Consider the following 25,086-nt stretch of genomic DNA (forward strand, 5'->3'; position numbering starts at 1 on the left):
TTAAATTAGCCTCATTTGTTTTATGGTTAGAACTAGAATTGAGTAATCCCTAAAACTTTATAAATTGCATAAGTATTTCTTCAATAATATTGAAATTATGAATCATTACTTTGTTATTTGTTGATTTTCATGAAATTCTTTTGAACTTCGCAAGGTACGAATGATGTTATTTGAAAAGTTTCGAGTACATCGATGATGAAAGTGTAAAATCAAACATATATTCGAATAATACACTTGATTTATTATGAATTGGATTTTTATTGAATTGAGACAGAGATTGCAATTAACGATGGTTAAGTTGCGGACGAAGGACGTACATCATTGCATATTTGTAATATGAATTAACTGAGTAGTTAAGATTCACACATAATAGCTTAGTACGGGAAGATTTATTATGGTTTAAAAATTTATACATATAAATTATACATATAAATCTTTCGATCCGAAATGAGTTAATACTTCATAACTCGTTGATACAATATATTTGTTGTTGATTCGTAATGATGTCCACAATGATTCTTGAACTGATAGAGTTTGTGATGTTACAGGTGCTGTTGATTCTGACGATACTGACGGCACTGACTGTGTTGATGATGCTACGGTCATGTTGATGCTGTTGGTAAAATAATTCTAGCTTGTAAAGCGTACACCATTTTCGATCAAAGTTTCTACTCTACCATCTCCGTTCACTCATCCGATTTACGGTCAGAATTAAATAATCTCTAAGATTTTGGAGATTACATAACTGCCGCAGAGATATCTCTTCAATGAAGTTTATGAATTAATACTTCATCGTTTGTTGTTGTTGATATTCCTGGATATTTACAGGGCGTATGACGTTGATGTTTGAGATACAGATTGTGATGTTGCGGTGTGGGATGTGGATGTTGTTGTTAGTGGTGGTGATGGTACTGTTGGTGTTGCTGATGGTGGTACTGTTTATACTGCTGGTGCTGCTGCTGGTGTTTGTAACCTTTGCACCATATTCTCCGAAGCCACTACCCGAGCGCGAAGCTCATTGACTTCTTCTATTACACCGGGGTGATTGTCGGTTCGGACGAGCGGATAAATAAAATCTAGAATTTGGTTTAGTATGTAATCGTGACGAGATACTCTAGAAATAAGAGAGAAAATGGTGTTTCGGATAGGTTCGCCGGTAAGTGCTTCAGGTTCTTCGTCAAGAGGGCAATGTGGTGGATGGAAGGGATCACCTTCTTCTTGTCTCCAATGATTAAGGAGGCTACGAACCCATCCCCAATTCATCCAGAATAGATCATGACTAATTGGTTGATCCATTCCGGTCACACTGCTTTCGGAACTTGAGTGGGATTCCATTTCGGAATTCGAGGGACTTGAACTAATGACGAATTCCATTTCGTACGATTGAATAAAGAATTTTTTGATATGAAATGATTTTTCGGCTATCGGGTGGTATTCTAATTATATAGAGCAAAAGGTTTCGTAGATTACGGAGGAATTTACGAAATATGTCAGGCAAAGTTTACAGTAACAGATACGCTAAGATATGAATTAGCAGATACGCTAAGATATGAATTTTGTCTATACACTATTCATGCAATCAATGCAATAAGATGTGTCTAGACTAAGAATGATAAGCAGGTAATTTCCGACAAAAATGATGAGCAAAACTTTTGACATGCAGACACGGTCGAAGTCCAGACTCACTAATGCATCCTAACGACTATCAGTTAGACACACTAATGCAGACCTGGTTCGCTAAGACCATCGCTCTGATACCAACTGAAAGGACCCGTTCATATACATTATAAACGATTCACAATAGTTGATTACATCGCGAGGTATTTGACCTCTATATGATACATTTTACAAACATTGTATTCGTTTTTTAAAAGACAAACTTTCTTTACAACGAAAGTTGACGGCATGCACACCATTTCATAATACATCCAACTATAATTGGCTTAATAATAATCTTGATGAACTCAATGACTCGAATGCAACGTCTTTCAAAATATGCCATGAATGACTCCAAGTAATATCCTTAAAATGAGCTAATGCACAGCGGAAGACTTCTTTAATACCTGAGAATAAACATGCTTTAAAGTGTCAACAAAAAGGTTGGTGAGTTCATAGGTTTATCATAACAATCATTTCAATATATTAATAGACCACAAGATTTCCGTTTATAAATATATGTACACTCGCAAGTGTATAAAAGTATTCTATAAGTTGTAGGCACCCGGTAACAAGCCTTAACGTTCATGTTTTACCCTCTGAAGTACACCAGATCAGGTGTGTTTAAAATAATCTCGAAGTACTAAAGCATCCCATAGTTAGGATGGGGTTTGTCAGGCCCAATAGATCTATCTTTAGGATTCGCGCCTACCGTACATAGACAAGTAGTTTAATGTTACCAAGCTAAGGGTATATTTCTAGTTTAAACCCACGTAGAATTAGTTTTAGTACTTGTGCCTATTTCGTAAAACATTTATAAAAACAGCGCATGTATTCTCAGTCCCAAAAATATATATATAAGGGAGCAAATGAAACTCACAATACTGTATTTCGTAGTAAAAATACATATAACGTCATTTAACAAGTGCAAGGTTGGCCTCGGATTCACGAACGTATCAATATTGAGATTCAATATTGCAGGAAAGTACGTAGATGCAACGGAGATGATAAACACTAGATTGACCTCACGAGCATACCCATGAACCATACCCATCACCTCCATAGCTATAACCCATAATTTCCTTAGCTTCGACTCATTCAAAAAAACTATTTTGAAATCACTCGGACAGCACTCCGTCGTAATATTTTTTGTATACTAATAATATCTTGAAATAATACAGAGCAAATATATATATATATATATATATATATATATATATATATATATATATATATATATATATATATATATATATATATATATATATAAATCGATTGAGAGAGTTTAGAGAAATATTTTTTTCAAGTTTCTATGAAATAATGAAACCTATTGAATTCTATTTATAATAGATTTTTGAATTATTAAAGTGAATTATTAAAGTGAATTATTAAAGTATGAATTATTAAAGTGAATTATTAAAGTATGAATTATTAAATTGAATTATTAAAGTATAAATTATTAAAGTGAATTATTAAAGTATGAATTATTAAAGTGAATTATTAAAGTATGAATTGTTAAAGTGAATTATTAAAATTAAAGTAAAGTAAAAGTAAAGTAAAGGCAAAGTTAAATTATAGTAAAAGTATAAAAACTATGTATGTATAATACGCGTATAAATATATATAATATTAATTTAAATCGTTATATATATTTAATGAAATAAAATATAAATATCGTTATATTTATTATACTGGTTAAGTAATGAGTTGTCAAAAGTGATTCTAGATATTTATAAAAGTTATATACGTTTTAATAATAAAGTTCTTTTTAAACTGAAAACGTCTTTGTACGTTTGGAAATAGATTAATAGAATATTATGGAAACCAATTCTCCACTAACTTTTGTCTAACTTTCGTAAATGACACTTTTTGTTTTTATTTATAAATAGCTTTACAAATTATTCTGAATATCGTTAAGAGGAATAGATTTTCTCAAATCATAGTGGACCTCATAACATAGGCCCGTAATCATATCATAATGTATCTGATAATTCAATCATTTGATATTATCTCTTAATTCTGTCGATAAATATATCGAAACAAATACGTTCATGTAAAGTATCATATATCTAATACTTTGTTAATGTTTTCAGTTAATATTATATATTATATATACATATCTATATACTCATAATTGTTCGTGAATCGTCGAACACGGTCAAAGGGTAATTGATTACATGAATGTAGTTCCAAACTTTTTTAGATTCAACATTACAAATTATGCTTATCGTGTCGGAAACATATAAAGGTTAAGTTTAAATTTGGTCAGAAATTTCTGGATCGACACAACAGTTGGGCAGAAAAGAAAGAATCCACCTACGGAAATAGCAAGAGCTTATCAGATGGTTGCAGATTCAGATGTTGAATGTGATGTGAATACAGGTATGCTTCAAAATCGTCGTATTGTTTAGTCTTATACATGTATATGATTGGGTGTATATATATGTGTGGTAGATTAGTAGATCTTGATAGTAGTGTAAGATTTTTTTTGTTGCATTATGTTGTTTATGTTTTGGTTGCGACCCTTCTGTGCCATGTGGGGTAAGGGTGACCCTTAGGTTGACTTTTTGGGATTGAGAACCGTGACTTGGATAGAGATGCGTTGAATATGTTTGTGTAGTGGACTTTTGGACGACATGAAGTTGTTGGGTAGTGGCATGAGTATGATTGTTATGACGGTATTTCCTAAGCTTGTTGGATGTATGATCTGTTTGATAGATTATATTTGGATGATTGATAGACAAGGTTTGAGTAACTATGATTGGACAGATGTTGTGATTGATTAGTTATAAAGTAGTTAAATTAATTATCGATGCTTATTGAGGAAATTGATTGGACATAAGTTAGTGAATGAGACAAGTAGAATTTTTCCGTTACGAGCAACTCAGAATGAAGGTATGATTTAGGATAATATGCTTGTGTCTGGCCAACAGAAGTATATTGTGATAAATCATACGGAATTTCTGGGAAGCTGAAGGAAAATTAGGCGGCCTGTGCTATATTGGATTGTGATGTGACTGGATATGAGACGAATAACCTGTGAAGTTCTGATGACTTACGAGACAATTTCGTGGACCTAGGTATAGATTTTAGCATGATGACTAATTCTATTGCCTAAGCTTTGGATAATTGGGAAAAGTGGACTGTATAAAGAGTTGAATTGGATGACAGATCGTGAAATTTATGATACAAAATGGCGAAGAAACACGAATTTGACTCTGATTATTTGACTTGATCGTGTAATTTGTGGGCTTAAGTGGATTAATGGACGTTGATCGACGGAGATTGTGACAAGTTATTTGGTATCGGGAGTGTATTGACGTCAGGAATCTCATTTCCCTATACAATTGTGGTGGATATTGTCGGTATCGGGGATAAGATCGATAAAGTTAACCGTGTGTTTTGGCGGTGCGAGTAACAATTTTTGGGTTTGTTGACCATAGTTGACCCGATTCCGAGGACGGAATCTCTTTTAAGGAGGGTAGATTTGTAACACCCGCATTTTAGGCCTTGATGAAATGACCATTGTACCCTGGGGTAGGGCGTAATTAGTGATTTTTATAATTATATGTTTATAATTATTTGCTTGTTTAGTTGAGACCAGTTTGTGACAAGGGTCACAGAACAGGTTCGTTTGTTGAATATGGACTCCGTTAGGGCCTCCTAACGAAGTACGAAAGATATCAGATAACTGATAAATACCCGTGTGTTATGGGGTATGGGTTTTTTAACCCATATATAAGCCTGTTTCCAGACTATTCTTCCATTTTCCCAAAAATAAATCAAGTACTCCGTATCTAACATTTATCACTCTCAAACCCTAATCTAATTCATGTGTGGAATTGGATCAAGAAGCTTTAAGGATTGAATTGTTACTTCTTAGTGATCATCTATCCAGGTTTGTAAGATTGAATCATTGTTTGATTTCTTGATTAAATGGGTTTTTGATAAAAATTAGCTTAAATCTAGTTGTTTGATGTATAAAAACATCAATTGATGTTAGAAATAGGTTGTATATATGTTTAGTAACTTTCTTGTGCTTAAAATTTGGTCAAAAATACTTAGAAATCGAGTTTTTGGGGAAAAAATCACAAAATCATCGAATTGGTTCGAAACCCAGTTTGCTACAGTACCCGAGTTGCTACAGTGTCACTATTTGCTACAGTCACTATTTGCTACATTGTCACTATTTGCTACAGTGTCACTATTTGCTACAGTGCCACTATTTGCTACAGTGTCACTATTTGCTACCGTGTTCGGAAACTACTATTTGCTACAGTACCTTTTATGAAATTGAAACGGGCGTAACTTTAAAAACGTAACTCTGTTTTTGATGAATAAACTATCGTTAGAATTGTAATAAAGAATACTTTTTAATGGTGAACTTTTAAAAAACTAGATCAAACTTTTTTTGGGTCGAAAAAGGAGTTTTAGTGTGTATGTCGTGTTTTGCACGCACCTGTATGCCATTATTGAATGGAGTCATGATGTAGACTCATAAAATTATGAATATATAGTGTTATGACCTAGTTTATAGTATGATTTGATTATGCTATTGATTGAGATATGTATATTGACTTCGTTGTGTTGTTCTCAGGTGATAAGAACAAGGAAGAAGCTTAGAAGTAAGATAACTGAGCAGTTACTGGTAATTGGTGAGTGGGATTATCTCCGGGTGTAGTATAGAATAGCAAGTTGTGCTACTATGTTATACTGTTATAGTTGCTATGCTTAGTAGATATGTTGTAATAATGATCATCGTAGAGTTGCCATGCTAGTCGTCGGGACAGTTGTTCGTAGTGGTAGTTGCTTAACAGTTGTGTTCACAAGTTGTAGTTACCTGTTGGAACCTATTGTTGTTAGGTTCAGCTCAGAGAGGTCAACCTTGTTGTGGTTGGGTCTAGTTGGCTACTGTTTGTTGAGTATAGTGCTGAATGATGCATCACCTGCGTGTGGATTTACTATACTGAGATTCAGTAGTAAGGACTTTCGGTAGACGCTAGACTTATCAGCTAAGTGCTCGTACAAGCCGCCGAGTCTCTAGTTGGAGCATAGTTGCTAGGTTATTGTTGCCAGTTGATAGTTACTAGTTATTAGTTGTCAGCTGCCTGTTATTGATTGTTGTAGCTGCTGTAGTTGTACAAGTTGGTACTGTATGCTAGATCTGTTAGATGATTCCATTCACTTAGCCTCGTGCTAACCCCCCTCACCTCCTCCCTTGCAGGTTTTGGATATTAGTGCTGGTAGGGACGGGCGTCGGGTTGACGATATGTTTGACAAGACGAACTCTGATGTCTTAACTTTTATAAATATGTAACTAGTTGTTTAACGTAACACCGGTGGTTTGTAATAAGTAACTAGCTAATGATTTGTGATAATCATGTTTGTAATTAACTAAGGGTATTTATGTGAATTAAGTCTTCCGCTGTGTTTAAAAAAAAAAAAAAACAAAATCAGGGTGTTACATTTAGGGTTTAGGGTTTAGGGTTTGGTGTTTTGGGTTTATGGAATAAACCCAAAACACCAAACCCTAAACCCTAAACCCCAAACCCTAAACTCTAAATCGGGCTAAATTTTACTTCACAAGACATGAAAAAAAAAACGTTAACATTCTTCACGAACAATATTGATAGGTCAGATCATGTTGAGATTGAGAGAAAAGATAAGATAGATTGAGATTCGGTATATAGGAAGAAGAATCGGTAAAATTACATTCCACAGCTTCTAGAACTCAGTTACAATGCAATGACTATCTAATTAGGACTACTTAGGTTCCTTATATAGCCCTCTTCTAAGGAACCTTCATTTAAGCTTAATTCACATTAACACTATACAACTTCGGGGTCCTAACAATCTCCCCCTTAGTGTTAAATGTGAACTTTACAATATAATCCTATTGTGAAATCTTGAGAGGTCCAAACGTTAGTTTCCATCGTGAGCCATCTGGTTTTGAAACTTCTACTTGATTTTCTGAAATTTGCTTAGAAGTTTTCCAGACTCCCCATGTTTTCCTTGGATCTCCCTCATGTAATGGATATTCATCCATTTTCTTGAAATACCTTCTCTTTCTCTGGCCACGAAGAATCTCAAACTGTCTTGTACGGATTCGGAGCTTTAAACGATCTCTGATATGCTTTATAAACTCTCCAAGACCAATTTTTGTATCAAAGTCATCAACCTTGCTTTGAAAAATTTTAAGATACTTCAGTGCAGCCTTAAGTGTTCCATCTGAATATTTGTTCAGCTCTTCAGTACGAATGAACACCTTTTCCTTTTGAGAATTTACAAATACAAACCCTTCGGGTTCGAATTGCATTTGAAACACCCTCATATCCTTCAGTCCCTCTGTAAATTAATTTGGACACGTTATTCGAATCTTTTTCCTATTTGCTTCGAGACCTATTTGAAAATCTTCACGTCTCATCAGTTCAATTGTCTCCATCATGTATCTTTTCACAGCTTCCAAAGCTTGAGCTTTAGCAAAAGGTCGAATAGTGATGATACTAAGGTAGTTGTAGATGTGAATGATGTCAAGCATATCAAGATTATGAAAATCTGCTTCTGTAAACTTGTACTCTTTCTCATCTTCTCTTATAACGTGGTACTGATTGATGACGTCTTTCTTTTTACTTATCTCTACTCTGACTCGAGCAATATTCAACACTTCTGAAGTACGATATTTTCTTTGAAGCCACAAATCATCTTCATCTTTATTGATATGTTTCCTCCACATAAACTCATACCAATTCCTTTCACTTGCTGGAAGCAATCGTGAACCTATATAAGTAAACCTTTTACTCCTTGGTGTATCTTTGATGCGGAAGATCTTGTAAGCATTTTCTTCGATGAATGTGTTTCGTAACATTATAAAATCATGTTCAACTCCCAATAACAATCTTTGTTCCTGATTCTTAAAGAATATTCTATGGTTGTATTTGAATCTGGAATTTACTGTTTCACTTGAAGTAGATGTACCAGAAGTTGAGCTTTCATTAGCATTTATTGGATGTGAACTCGATGAGTGTGTAGAATTCGATGAATGATCAGTCGGATTTGTTGCATCATCATTTGGAACATCATCATCTTCAATATGATCAAAGATATCATCTTCATTTGGATCAACATAAAGATTGTCATCATCGTCATCAGAAGAATCCATTTCATCATCACTTTCTATTACTGGATCAGGATTCCCTTCATCTACAATCTCTACATCTTCCGGAATTGAAGATACTGAAGATAACTTGCTTAAGATGACAAACCCATCATCATCCGTCTCTTCAAGATAAAAATCACTTAAATTCAAATCCTCATCTACTGGTCCACTATCAGCCTCTTTATGAACAATTGGAATTATAACTTGCTCAGGCTCCTTATCATCAATTTCATCATGTACAAAAACCATTTCTGATTCCGTCTGAACTTGTTGAGCTTGTGAAGCTGATGAAGACCTCACATCACCACCCTTGGTTGAAATGTTCACCGATAGATATTCTCCATCTACTCCTATCTCCCCCTCATGGCTATTCTGAGGATCAGAATCGTCATGTTCATCATCACGGTGAAGACTTAAAAGAGAAGAGCAGGAAGTAAGTGGATATCGAACACGAGCATGAAACAATGCTTGAAGCGAAGTGCATCGAAGAACATCAAGATTGACTCTAGAAAACATACGACTGAAATATTCTTGCTCCAAAGCATCATAGAAATGTGGTAAACGAGAGGGTGATGATGGAAAAGTAACAATGGGAACAGCAGCAGCAGCAGTAGCTGTTGAAGGCGATGTCAATGGAAGTGTGTGAGTTGCCGTGAGGGTAGGTAAGGATGATTGTGCAGTATTATTCTTATATGTAGGGCTGTACATACTACTAGTCAGATTCGTGATATCCCCTTCTGATGGAGGTTGGGTAACAACCGGAGTTGTCACTGGCAAAGTTTCTTTCGAAGCATCCGCCTCCATGACTTTAGTCTCATGGGACTCTGACAGAGTAGCAGAACTACCCGTCGGTTTAGCTCTCGCAGAGATATTGCTATCTCCGAATCCTGAAATCATTGATATACCATGAGGTGGCAAATCTCTTTCAGTTAAAGACTCTTCCTCCAGACCCTGAGATTCAGAATCCGGAAGAGAAGTGGTTTGATCTAATGAATCACTTTCATGAATCAAGGGATCAGTCTGCTGGAAGTCTGATAAATATCCCGAAGGATTGTCATGTTGACTCGTTTCCATGGGACGCGGCAGATCTTCCTCATCAAGATAAGCCGGACCTCGAGACCCTGTTGTACGTTGAGGCACATGAGGATTTCCAGCCGATACGCAGGGTGCCTTTTCAAGATTTTTCGGCTCCCCTTCGGCCGTTCTGGACTTCAATGATTGAGTTTCCTCAATCGATTGAGTCAACGCAGACTTTACTGCAGAGGAAGACTTTACTTCCTTAGATGCCGAAGCACCTTACTTTTGTAGGATTTATTATTAAGTCCTGTTTAGATTGGATGGGCTTAGTGGCCTTTTTACTATCCGTGCATTTAGATCTCTTGCCTACCGAAACTTGCGCTTCATTTAGCGTAGGGCTTACTGTTATTATTGGATGTGATACGGAGATGGGTGAGGGTGACCTAATTAGCTCTAGGTCTTGGTCCGTATCACCAACGGTAGTAGTAACTGTTTGGCGGACGATAGGTGTCGAAGTCCTAGATCTAGTTACTCGTTGGGTTGGCGGAGTCTGAATCATCTCATCAGGTATATATCGAGTTCTCTTAGGAGAATGTTAGGGAGATGATTCAGATGCTGTTGCTGAAGTGTCGGAGTCACTGCTCACTTCGGGTGTTGTGGAAAGGGTTGGTTCAATCCTAGTTGGACTAGGTTCTGATAATGCTAAAAACGAACATATATTTCATAGCATTATTCCTCAAGAAAGACAAGCTTTTAGTTGCAATTGTTCTATTTACAAGTGATATTCGTTTAAATAATAAAAGGTGAAGACAAAAGACAGATTCGAAGAATTGAAGACGCAAACGACCAAAAAGCTCAAAAGTACAAAAGACAATCAAAAAGGTTCCAATTATTGATAAGAAACGTCTCGAAATTACAAGAGTACAAGATTCAAAACGCAAAGTACAAAATATAAAATTGTACGCAAGGACGTTCGAAAATCCGGAACCGGGACCAGAGTCAACTCTTAACGCTCGACGCAACGGACTAAAAATTACAAGTTAACTATGTATATAAATATAATATAATATATAATTAATTATATTAATTATATATATATTATATTTATATATATAAAACCGTCGGCAGAGAAACTCCAAGGGTGTGAGCTGTAAATACATCCTCCGCGACTCGCGGAGTTTGAAGGGGTTTTTGCCGCGAGTCGCGGAGCCCCAAAATTCTACTCTGGCTATAAAGCAACCCGAATTCTGATCAAAATTCATCATCTTTTTCTTCCTCTTCATACGTAAAATTTATATTTATATTTATAATTTATATTTTAATTTTAATTATAATTCTAATAATAAGGGTATGTTAGCGAATGTTGTAAGGGTGTAAGTCGAAATTCTGTCCGTGTAACGCTACGCTATTTTTAATCATTGTAAGTTATGTTCAACCTTTTTATATTAATGTCTCGTAGCTAAGTTATTATTATGCTTATTTAAAACGAAATAATCATGATGTTGGGCTAATTACTAAAATTGGGTAATTGGGCTTTGTACCATAATTGGGGTTTGGACAAAAGAACGACACTTATGGAAACTAGACTATGGGCTATTAATGAGCTTTATATTTGTTTAACTAAATGAAAGTTTGTTAATGTTAATATAAAGATTTACAATTGGGCGTCCCTATAAATTACCATATACACTCGATCGGACACGATGGGCGGGGTATTTATATGTACGAATAATCGTTCATTTAACCGGACACGGGAATGGATTAATAGCCACTAGAATAATTAAAACATGGGTGAAATTACATTCAAGGGTAATTGGTGTAATTGTTAACAAAGTAGTAAAACCTTGGTTTACACGCAGTCGATAACCTGGTGTATTCATTAAACAAAGTATTAAAACCTTGTTACAATTCGAATCCCCAATTAGTTGGAATATTTATCTTCGGGTATAATAATAATTTAACGAGGACACTCGCACTTTATATTTATGACTGATGGACTGTTATGGACAAAAACCAGACGGACATATTAAATAATCCAGGACAAAGGACAATTAACCCATGGGCATAAAACTAAAATCAACACGTCAAACATCATGATTACGGAAGTTTAAATAAGCATAAGTCTTTTATTTCATATTTAATTTCCTTTATTTTATATTTAATTGCACTTCTAATTATCGCACTTTTATTATTTGTTATTTAATCGCACTTTTAATTATCGCAATTTTATTTTATCGCATTTTTATTATTCGCAATTTCATTATCGTTATTTACTTTACGCTTTAATTTAAGTCTTGTATTTATTTTATATTTTACATTAGGTTTTAACTGCAACTAAAGTTTTAAAATCGACAAACCGGTCATTAAACGGTAAAAACCCCCCTTTATAATAATAATATTACTTATATATATTTGTATTTTTATAAAAGTAAACTAATATAGCGTTGAGCTTTGTTTAAAGATTTCCCTGTGGAACGAACCGGACTTACTAAAAACTACACTACTGTACGATTAGGTACACTGCCTATAAGTGTTGTAGCAAGGTTTAAGTATATCCATTCTATAAATAAATAAATATCTTGTGTAAAATTGTATCGTATTTAATAGTATTTTCTGCTAAAATTTAATAACTATTTTATATACACCTCGCTTCACATCAAGTATTTTTGGCGCCGCTGCCGGGGAATCTATCTTAAAAGCCGGAAGCGCAACGCTAATAAAAAAAAAAAAAAAAAAGATTTTTAGTTTACTTTTATTAAAATTCGCTTTTGTAAAAATACGTTTTAATTATTCAAAAATATAAAAAAGAAAAAAAAAATATAAGCATTTTTTAAGATTTTGTTAAATATTTAAGTTTTATAAGTTTCTTTATTTCTATATTAGTTTATAAAAATATAAGTTTTATTTTAAAATCTTTTATTTATTTAAAAAACAGAAAACATAAAAAACAAAAAAATAAAGAAAAACGCGTAAAAAAATTGAAAGCTGTCAACAGAATTTCTGAACCCCGCGACTCGCGGGGTTTTCCTCATTAATCACCGCAACTCGCGGAGCCACTCTGACACGCGAACAGAAGCCCTAAAACTGCATTAATTACGGGTTATTAATTATTATTATTATTATTTAACCTAATTATTATTATTATTATTAGTTTTAGTTTTATTTTTACTTTTTACTTTTTATTTATATATTTTAGTTAAATTAGTTTCATTAAATTATAAAATTAATAGTTTTATAAAATAAATAATATAAAAATAATATTTTTATAAAAATTGTACTTTTTACAACTTTTTGTATATTTTTATATTTTGTCCCTTTTTAATCGTTGTAGCATAATATTTATATTTTTCGCTCATATTTAATTTTAAACTTAGTTTTTGCTATAGTTATTTTTACTCCTAGATTTTTAGGCTTTGCCGTAGAACTCTCTTAAGTGCTTATTCCTTAGATTAAGTATTAGGTGCTTTAGAATTTTGCGACGCCTTTTTAAGTTTTAGTTTCTTTTTAAGTTATTTCCATTTGGGATTTAGTTTCTCCTGTAAGCTTTAATATTTTTAGACCTTTTACTATGTATCAATTATCATTCCAATTAGTAATTTCAATTTGCGATTATAATTTTAAGTTAGTTGTAGTAATAAGGTTAAATTAGTTAAGTATTTTTAAGTTTTTATAAGTTTCTTTTATTTTTCCGTCACCTTTTATTTTTCAACCATTTTTCTTTTTCGACCTTTTGCGACGAACTCTTTTTCTCTCTTATTTCTCGCCATTCTAGTTTTTAGGACTTAGAATTTTTTCTACTTCTTATCTAAATTTCTTAAAATTACGAAAATTTATTTTAAGTGGTTAAATTAATAGACATCAAAATTTTCTGGTTCGTAGTAATAGTTGGATTTGTACGTGGACCGGGTTATTGGAGCCAAACAGTCCTCAATTATATTGAGACCAAACGAATCCTGCCCCTCTGCTGCATCTTTTAGCTATTCGAAACGTGGGCAAAATCAGAAAAGTCTATCGATTGGATAACTTATTATAATTTTTCTTTCCTTTTTAAAACTAATAGGATATTCAGTGAATGCACCGAGCAAGACGTTCATCACCTTTTGTACGTTCACCACCTGTAACTCGATCAAGACATCGTTTAACAAATATAACCGCCTTTGATTTTTCTTTAGAATCGTCATCCAGTCGACCAAGTACTTCAGTTCAAATTTCCGATAATCCATTTTTTGAACCCAACCTCACAATTGAGAATCCAGAGAATATTCAGGAACGGTTCGTAGATCCTGAACCACTAAACTTTCCTCCGGAACCACCAATCATTCAAACAGAGATTGTTGAGGAACGAACCATTAAATCAGAATCATCTAGTGATACCGATTCAACAAATTCAATTATGGAGAATCTGGAACCTTTAAGTATGGAAGACTGAATGAGAGCTAAACGCACTGGCCAAGGTCACGCAATTACTCATCCAGACATTAATGCGCCAGATTATGAAATCAAAGGACAAATTCTACACATGGTGACTAATCAATGCCAATTTAGTGGTGCGCCGAAGGAAGATCCAAATGAACATCTACGTACCTTTAATAGGATCTGCACACTATTTAAAATCCGAGAAGTAGAGGATGAACAGATATATCTCATGTTATTTTCCTGGACTTTAAAGGGAGAAGCCAAAGATTGGTTGGAATCGTTACCTGAAGGGGCGATCGATACATGGGATGTTTTAATTGACAAATTTCTTAAACAATTCTTTCCTGCATCTAAAGCCGTAAGACTTCAAGCAGAAATTGTTACGTTCACACAGAAACCAAATGAAACTCTATATGAGGCGTGGACAAGATATGGAAAGTTATTAAGAGGATGTCCGCAACATGGTTTAGACACCTGTCAAATAGTACAAATATTCTACCAAGGATGCGACATCACTACAAGGAAAGACATAGATATAGCAGCTGGTGGTTCTATTATGAAGAAAACCGAAACTGATGCTTACAAAATTATTGATAATACTGCTTCCCACTCACATGAGTGGCACCAAGAAAAAGACATCGTTAGATCATCTAAAGCAGCTAGAGCCGATTCTAGCCATGACTTAGATTCCATTTCCGCAAAGATAGATGATGTGGAGAGACGAATGGAAAAGATGACTAAAGATATTCACTCAATACGAATTAGTTGTGAGCAGTGTGGAGGACCACATTTGACAAAAGATTGTCTCAGTATTGAATTAACAATGGAACAAAGAGAGAATATTTCATACATAAACCAAAGGCCTGGAAATAATTATCAGAATAATTATCAACCGCCAAGACCGATTTACAATCAAAACCAGAATTATAACCGAAATATTCCATACAACAACCAACAAGGTCCTAGCAATCAACAAGTATCCAATAATACTTACAACCAGCAAAGACCGAATTTTCAAAACAAACCACCACAACAAACCGATGATAAAAAGCCGAATTTAGAAGATATGATGACAAAGCTAGTTGAAACTCAAACGCAGTTTTTCACATCTCAGAAACAAACTAATGAACAAAATGCTCAAGCATTTAGAAATCAACAAGCTTCTATTCAAAATCTGGAACAAGAAGTAAGTAACCTAGCAAGGTTAATAGGTGAAAGAAAACCGGGAAGTTTACCTAGTGATACAAATGCTAACCCCCGGAATGAAACAGCTAAAGCTATTATCACAAGAAGTGGTACAACACTTAAAACACCTGAAATACATGTAACTTCTGATGAAACTATTCCTACTCCACAAGAACCACAACCTGATCAAGATAAGGAAAAAGAACCGGTAGTTGAAAAGGTTAATGAAGATAACATAGTTAAGGATAAACCTTATGTTAAACCATACCAACCACCACTTCCTTACCCGAGTAAAATGAAGAAAGAAAAACTTGAAGCCGAGCAATCCAAATTCTTGGATATGTTTAAACAGATAAATGTAAATCTTCCTTTCATTGATGTGATTTCAGGAATGCCAAGATATGCTAAATTCTTGAAAGATCTAATCACGAATAGAAAGAAAATGGAAGAACTCTCGGCTGTCACTATGAATGCTAATTGTTCAGCAGTGCTGTTGAATAAGATACCAGAAAAATTATCTGATCCAGGAAGTTTCACAATTCCATGTTTTCTGGGTAGTCTTAGTTCAATAGAAGCATTGGCAGACTTAGGTGCTAGTATAAATCTAATGCCGTATTCACTATACGCTAAACTAGACCTTGGAGAATTGAAACCAACAAGAATAAGTATACAACTAGCCGACCGATCAATAAAATATCCTAGAGGGATAATGGAGAACATGCTAGTTAAAGTTGGTACTTTAGTATTTCCAGTAGATTTTGTTGTTTTGGACATGGAAGAAGATTCTCAAGTTCCTCTCATATTAGGAAGACCATTCTTAAACACGGCTAAAGCAATGATAGACGTGTTCGGTAAGAAATTGACCCTAAGTATAGAGGATGAGAGTGTTACCTTTTCAGTTGATAGAGCAATGCAACAACCACAATCTGCAGATGATACATGTTATTATATTCGAACTATAGATGCACATGCAGAATTATTAGAAGAATTTCCAGAATTACAAGGAACAGGAGAATGTTCTTTAGGAGAAGGTAATGAACCAATTGATGAAGCTGAAATGTTAGCTACACTTATAGCTAATGGATATGAACCAACAACAGAAAAAATTCAAATGCTAAAAGAAGAAGACAGATATCGATATAAATCATCGATAGAAGAACCTCCGAAATTAGAGTTAAAGCCACTTCCAAACCATTTGGAATACGCTTATTTACATGGTGAATCTGAATTACCTGTAATAATATCGTCTTCTCTTACTGAAAATGAGAAATCACAACTCATTTCTGTGTTGAAAGCTCATAAACCAGCCATTGCATGGAAGATTCATGATATTAAAGGAATAAGTCCTTCGTATTGCACACATAAAATCCTTATGGAAGAAGGTCATAAAACGTATGTGCAACGCCAACGAAGACTAAATCCTAATATGCAAGATGTAGTTAAGAAAGAGATTATTAAACTGCTAGATGCAGGTTTGATATATCCAATTTCTGATAGTCCATGGGTAAGCCCAGTTCAATGCGTACCTAAGAAGGGTGGTATGACTGTCATTATAAATGAGAAAAATGAGCTTATTCCTACTAGGACTGTAACAGGATGGCGTGTATGTATTGATTATAGAAAATTAAATGACGCCACCAGAAAAGATCACTTTCCCTTACCTTTCATAGATCAAATGTTGGAAAGATTAGCCAGAAATAGTTACTATTGTTTTCTAGATGGATTTTCCGGATATTTTCAAATTCCAATAGCACCCGAAGATCAAGAGAAAACCACATTCACGTGCCCTTATGGTACTTTTGCTTACAAACGCATGCCATTTGGACTTTGTAACGCCCCTGCAACCTTTCAAAGGTGTATGATGGCGATTTTTCATGACATGATAGAAGAATGCATGGAAGTTTTCATGGATGACTTTTCAGTCTTCGGTGATACATTTAAATCATGTCTAGTTAATCTGGAACGAATGCTAATTAGATGCGAAAAATCAAATCTAGTACTTAATTGGGAGAAATGCCATTTCATGGTTAAAGAAGGCATCGTTCTTGGACATAAAATTTCAAAAGAAGGAATTGAAGTGGATAGAGCTAAAGTAGATGTAATTGCTAAACTTCCACATCCCACCAATGTTAGAGGAGTTAGGAGTTTTCTAGGGCATGCCGGTTTTTACCGACGTTTCATAAAAGATTTTTCTAAAATTGCCACTCCTATGAATAAACTCCTAGAAAATGATGCGCCATTCATCTTTTCAGATGAGTGTATCAAATCTTTTAATATTCTTAAAGAAAAACTCACTAATGCACCGATCATGATAACACCAAATTGGAATCTACCATTTGAACTAATGTGCGATGCAAGTGATTTTGCAATGGGAGCCGTTTTAGGACAAAGGATTGAAAAATGATTTCAACCTATATATTATGCTAGTAAGACATTACAAGGAGCACAAACGAACTATACAACTACTGAAAAAGAACTCCTTGCTATTGTCTTTGCTTTTGACAAATTTCGATCATATCTCGTTCTAGCAAAAACGGTGGTCTATACCGACCATTCTGCTCTTAAATACCTATTTTCAAAACAAGATGCTAAACCAAGATTAATCCGTTGGATCTTACTCTTACAAGAGTTTGATATTGAAATCCGAGATAAAAGAGGAGCAGAAAATCTCGCCGCTGATCATCTTTCTCGTCTTGAAAATCCCGAATTAGAAGTTCTAAATGAATCGGCCATACAAGACAACTTTCCTGATGAATATCTATTGAAGATAGATTATAAAGAAATCCCATGGTTTGCAGACTATGCAAACTACTTAGTTTGTGGATTCCTTGAAAAAGGATTATCGTACCAAAGACGAAAGAAATTCTTCAGTGATATAAAACACTATTTCTGGGAAGATCCACATCTGTTTAAAAGTTGTCCCGATGGAATAATACGCCGATGTGTATTTGGAGATGAAGCTAGTAAAATTTTAAACCATTGTCACACAGGACCAACAGGAGGGCATTATGGGCCTCAACTAACAGCAAGAAAAGTTTATGAAGCTGGATTCTATTGGCCAACAATTTACAAAGACGCACACCTTCTTTGCAAATCCTGTGATGCATGTCAAAGGGCCGGAAAAATAAGTCAACGTGATGAAATGCCACAAAATGTCATCCAAGTATGTGAAGTATTTGACATTTGGGGTATTGACTTTATGGGTCCATTTCCAAAATCTCATAATAATCTATATATACTCGTAGCCATTGATTATGTATCTAAATGGGCGGAAGCACAAGCTCTCCCAACTAACGATGCACGAGTTGTAGTCAACTTTTTAAAACGTCTTTTTGCAAGGTTTGGAACACCGAAAGCTTTAATAAGTGATCGGGGTACTCATTTCTGTAATAATCAACTTGAGAAAGTTCTTAAAAGATATGGAGTAACTCATAAAATCTCCACCGCATATCATCCACAAACAAGTGGACAAGTTGAAAATACCAACCGAGCTTTAAAACGTATTCTAGAGAAAACCGTAGGATCAAATCCGAAGGAATGGTCCATTAAATTGGAGGATGCACTCTGGGCTTTTAGAACAGCCTACAAAACTCCAATTGGAACCACACCTTTTAGACTTGTTTATGGAAAAGCATGTCATCTTCCAGTAGAAATTGAACACAAAGCATTTTGGGCTTTGAAGACATGTAATCTTGATTTACATGAAGCCGGACGTCTACGATTAAGTCAACTAAATGAATTAGAAGAATTAAGACATGAAGCATACGAAAATTCGTTAATCTATAAAGAAAGAACGAAGAAATGGCATGATAAAAGAATCAGAAGTTCAAAAGAATTTAAAGAAGGAGACAGAGTTCTTCTTTTCAATTCACGATTCAAGCTATTTCCTGGAAAATTGAAATCAAGATGGTCTGGACCATTCATAGTCAAAAGAGTTTTCCCATACGGAACGATAGAATTAATAAATTCAAATGGGATTGAATTTAAAGTTAATGGTCACAGAGTTAAACATTACATACATGGTCCGGTGGAAGTCGACAACGAAGTTAATCACAATTTCGACACCACAGCTAACTAAGTGTGGGGAGAATCAAGTCTTTAAAGGATAATATGTATTTCTGTTAGAGTTAGATTGTCTGTTTTCGTGTAGTTCTCGAAAATGGAACACGTATGGTCTTTCCCTAGCAGACCCTAAAGAACTAGTCTTCTCCCCCCATTCTGAATTTTTATTTTTTTTAGGTTTTTACGAAATGAAGACTGCCTGTGAACTAAACCATGGTCTAATGCTACACGCTTTGATCACTAAAAGAAATAATGACATACTACCGAGTGAATTAGTATCAGTAATCAGAGAAAGAATGGACGGAGTTAGAAAAGGATCCAGATGCGAAGATAATAAGTTACAATTTGGTAAAGGAAAATCAAAATCCGCAGCGAAAAGAAGAGCACGACACCTAGAACGATGTCACAAATGCGGAAAATGGTCACATGGAGGTAAATGTTCAAATAATCAAACCTATTCAAATACCGAATTTGTTACTTTATGCAGAGATGGACCGTTCATATGTTTAGAAGAAAAGACACTGAATGCTCGAGGTTACGCCTATGCAGCCATGGAAAATCAATTAAACCGACTATCTTATGAATGGAATAGATCATATAACTAAAAAATCTATTTCACAGGTATGTCTGTACAGTTTTTATTTTTATTTTTATTTTTAACCTTTTGATAATAAACGCTAATTTGTTCGCTAAAAAGTATTAAATTGGTATTGAATAAAATTAGGTTTGGCGACCGAAATTATTGATATCATTCAAAAATTTATTACATCACTGCGAAATTTAACGTTTATTCTTAAGGTATAAATATCTTTAATCAATCAACCCAAAATATTTCAAAAATTCGTCATGAGTTAAATTAGGTCTTGGAACCGAAATTACTTTACCGAAAAGAGGGGCGCATATTTTTGATAATATTTGATTGATTAAAGTGGGATAAAAAGACAAAAAGATTTTTAATTTTATTTTTACCATGTTTTTAAAATTAATATTGTAAACTTTGTAAAAACAATATATTTAAAATTGTAAATATTTGAAAAATTAATATAAGTTTGGTATGAATTTATAATATGAATTTTTAAATTAAGTTTGGTGTGAATTTTTAATTTTTAAAATATGAATTTTTAATTTTATGCATTTCAAATTTTAAGTTTGGTGTGAATTTTTAATTTTTAATTTTGAATTTTATATTTAAGTTGTGTGAATTTAAAAACAAAAATTTACTTTATCTCATTAAGTTAAAAATATGATTTTTAAAATTCGTCGTAAGTTGAAGACTAGGTCTTTGAACCGAAATTGCTTTACCCGAAGGAGGGACGAGAACTTTTATTATCATTATTTTTAATCTTATTGATTTAAAGTATGCCAAAAACATTGAAAAAAACCCAAAAATCTTAGCTTTTAAAACAATCGCTACAAAAAGACAAATTTTAAAATTTTGTCGAGGGACGGACTAGGACATCGATCCGAAACGACCTCGTCCTAAATAACAAGGGAAACAAAATTTTAAAATTAATTACTAAATTGTTTTAATAAGTTAAAGATTATATAAAAAAAAAAAAAAAAAAGAGCAAACTCCGCGACTCGCGGAGTTTGAGGTGCAAAACCTCCGCGACTCGCGGAGGGACCAAAACCCAGAAAAAAAATAAAAGAGCTGCACGAACTGATCACTCTCCCACACTCAAAAAACACTGCGAAATACAGCTCGAAAACAGACCCGAAAAAACCCGAAAATCACCCCCAAAAATCCCAATTTTTAACCGTTAATCACCAAATTTTTTGCTAAAATCATGTTAAGAAGGATGCTATCTAAGAATTTCTCAAGAAAAACGGTAAATTTCTACACCTAAACACCATTTAATCCGAATTTTGGTGTTCTTGAGCTATTTTTTCCCCAATTTAATTTTGATGCTTTTTAGTGTAATTAGACTTAAATTGTTTATGTATTATGCATGTATATCCTAGATAGAAGCTATTTAACATGAATTGAAGCTAAAAAACTTCAAATTTTTAAGAATCTAGGGTTTGTGTTCTTGAGCAATTTGGGGCTTTTTGATATAAACAGGTTATGGCCGATTTTTGTCATGAATTGTTGCTAAATTGAGTAGTGTAACATGTCTAGGTAGTTAAATGATCAAAACTTTGAGCCTAAACATGATTTTGAGAATTAAAGTGGACTTTTTCAAGTCTAAAAATTCATGAACTTGATTTTTGAAAGATAATGCCATTTGAGACTTGTTTGATTGCTAGTAATGATTATTTTGACATGTTATTTGAGTTGAATGCTTATGAACTTGGCGAAAATTTTCGTATATGCTTATTTGAAAAAGTGTAGATTTGATAAAAATGTGAAAATAAGCTTAAGTTTGATATAAATTGATAATGTCATTGTAATTATTTTAATTGATGATTTTGCTGACACTAATGCATATTTGGATGCACAAAATTTGTGTTTGATGTGTTTTGCAGAATGAAAGGGGTGAATCTTCATCCCAAGCCCGCCATGCTCCTGCTGAGAATTTGGAACAACAGGAGGTAGATAACTACTACAAGCAGGATGTACCTCATCCAGTCATGACCTTTTCCGATATGCATTTGGAAGAGTTGCACCCGAACCTGAGATTTGACAGACTTTGGATAGATTATCCAAAATATCAACGGGGTTTGCATACTCTTCATTCCAAGGTTGTTGAGGTACCGAGGGTCATAGAATGGGGACCCTTAGAAGCTGTAGAATTGGCCGGGCCAATTAGGGAATTACTTGTACAGAGGTATGGTAATTCTTCTTTTAATGACTGGATATGTTTATTCACCATACGCAGACCTGTATATAAAGTATGGTGTGAAGAGTTGTTATGTAGTATAGAGTTGAATGATCGGGTAGCTAGTTTAACCGATCGTTCTTTTATTAGATTTTTGTTAGGCGGTTCGATGCGCCACATGTCTTTACTGGACATGGCTCAGGCTTTACGTATATATACGCCTGAGGAGTTAGCGTCTGCCGATTGTAGAGGATTGATACTAAACGGTAGAAAGATAGATGAGAATTTTGATACACACGGTGTGTGGAGTCAAATGACAAGCCATCACCATTTCAAAGGGGGAAACTACTCTTATTTGGATATAGATAGAGCCGAATTAAGAGTGATACATAGGTTTTTAGCTAATTCGATTACACAAAGGGGTAAAAACAAAGAAAAGGTAAATGAACAAGATTTGTTTTACCATATGTGTATTCGAGACCCACAGAGCGCTGTAAGTATACCATATTGTGTGGGTTATTATTTATCAGCTATGGTTCGGGGGATGCGTCCACATAGCATAATAGGAGGTGGTATTTTTATTACTTTGATTGGTGAATATCTCGGTGTGGATATAAGTCGGGGGGGATTATTACTAGAAGAGCCGGAACCCCGCGACACTATAGGTTTAAATGTATACCATGGTGCGAAAGTTTTGAAGCGACGAAATAACGCCGCAGTACGATACCATGGTAGACATCCACAGGTGGAGAGAAACCAGGAGCAAGGTAATGTAGGAGGGGGGAATGAGATGCAAGAAATGCATAGGTTTATAGCTTCTCAGGAATACGAAAATGCTAGACAGAGAGCATTTGAAGATTGGCAAGTTCATCAGAACCAGATCATAGCGCATTGCCAACATATAGGTAGAAACTATATTCCTACACCGAAACCCGTCTTCCCTCCTTGGTCGATAGAGATGCAGCCACCATATCCTACGTATGACCCTGCCGAAGCATTCTATAGCACTTATGGTTATGCGTGGAACCCCTATTGGTACCAATATCATCCTTAGTTTACTTATTATTTTTTTTTATTTTGTAATTTGTAATTATTGATACATTTAATATTTTTGTTAATATTGTAATCATTTTTATCTAACTTTTATTCTTAGATTTTAATAATTTTTGAATGTGGGGTAATATACCAAACTTCAAAAATATGTATATATGTTTGCAGTTTATCTTATGTACACAACAGGGTAAAACAACGCATTTTCAAACACTGGCATTAAGTTCAGCAAAAGCAACTAATTTTGACGACAAGATGCAAAATATATGTGAAATAACAACAAGACGGAATGAACAAATGATGTGCACCATTTATCATTCAGCAAACAAACGCCAATATATTTGGAAACTTTGGTAAAAATTTAATCATTTTCACACAAATCACCCTCAATAATTTAAATTGTTACTGATTTCTTGCAAATGAGGGCATTGCAAGATCTTAAGTGTGGGAAGGGGTTAAATTCTTTCGGATTTTAAAATTTTTATATTAAACACTTGGTTACTATTAAAAATACTAGTAAAGCAGTAGTTGTATTAGAATCTAGTGCTCTCTGATAAAAAAGAACAGCCCTAGTCTTATATACTGACTACCCAATTCTAGTAAAATTTTTCAAAATTTTCAATTAAATGAATTCAAAATCATGTTTATACATATTTATGAACGATAAAACTAGGTTTTAACACCGAAATTATTGTTACCTCGAAAAGGACATAAATTGAGAAACAAACTAAAATGTTAAAATTCATTTAAAATGGAATAGAGGACGATAAAAAGAAAAATAAAAGCCAAGTGTGGGAAAATTTACCAAGTTATTTTAAACATATGTCACATATATCTGTAACAAATAACTGAAAATACTTTTGCTTTGGACTAAACTGTTTTACCCGATGAAAGAAAAGAAAAGATGGATCTACACGATGAATCAATTCCATCATTAAAAGGAAGTAAAGTCTTCCGAAAAAGACACGCGCTTCTTGATTTAGGTCATGAAGTTATCGTCCAGACCAGCTGTAGGTTGACGAAAAATCTAGAAAAGTCATCACTAAAATCAGCAGGAAATCCACGGACCTCAGCATTAAACAGGGTCGCCAAGTGGTCAGATTTATCCTAACCATGAGAAGGATTTATCTCGTACAATGGGGGGGCACCATGCAAATTAGCTGGATAAGACTAATGAATCAGATCCCCAGAAAGGATAATCTCCTTAAAGATTTAAAATCAGCTTTTAAGACTGATATTACTCAATCCTAGAGATTGACCTTAAAGATTGAGAATTCAAACTCATGGAATTCAATGATATCTAAACTCGAGCTTGAACGAGAAAATATTTTGATCAAAATTATAAACCGATTTGTTTTCTGAAAACCCTATTTTCAATGCGTTCATTACCATTGAACGTAAAATCCTAGGAATTCACCTAGAATTCATTAGGTCACCTGAACCAAATCGGGTGTCAACCGTAAGAACGGTGGTTGCATAGTGGTCAAAGACAGGACCTTGTGCCAGACCGAAAAATTATAAGGGTGAGCTTTACTATTGCTCCTATCAAGGATAGTAATTGCGTCCGACACGTTATAGACCATAATCAAAAGCATGTCACGGGACATTGCCTTAAACAGTTGCTTGTTCAACGCTTTCCTTTACAACCGGACGGTAGTTTGCCGAAAGGTAATATACGGGACAAGTAAACTGGACGTGTTGCTTTCCAAATACAAGGTTAGCAAGTGGGTGACACAAAACCGCAAGTTTTGAGCTAAAATTTTCAAATCTGAAACCCACCAAACC

This window comes from Rutidosis leptorrhynchoides, chromosome 10 (assembly GCF_046630445.1).
Source record: "Rutidosis leptorrhynchoides isolate AG116_Rl617_1_P2 chromosome 10, CSIRO_AGI_Rlap_v1, whole genome shotgun sequence".
Lineage (NCBI taxonomy): Eukaryota > Viridiplantae > Streptophyta > Magnoliopsida > Asterales > Asteraceae > Rutidosis > Rutidosis leptorrhynchoides.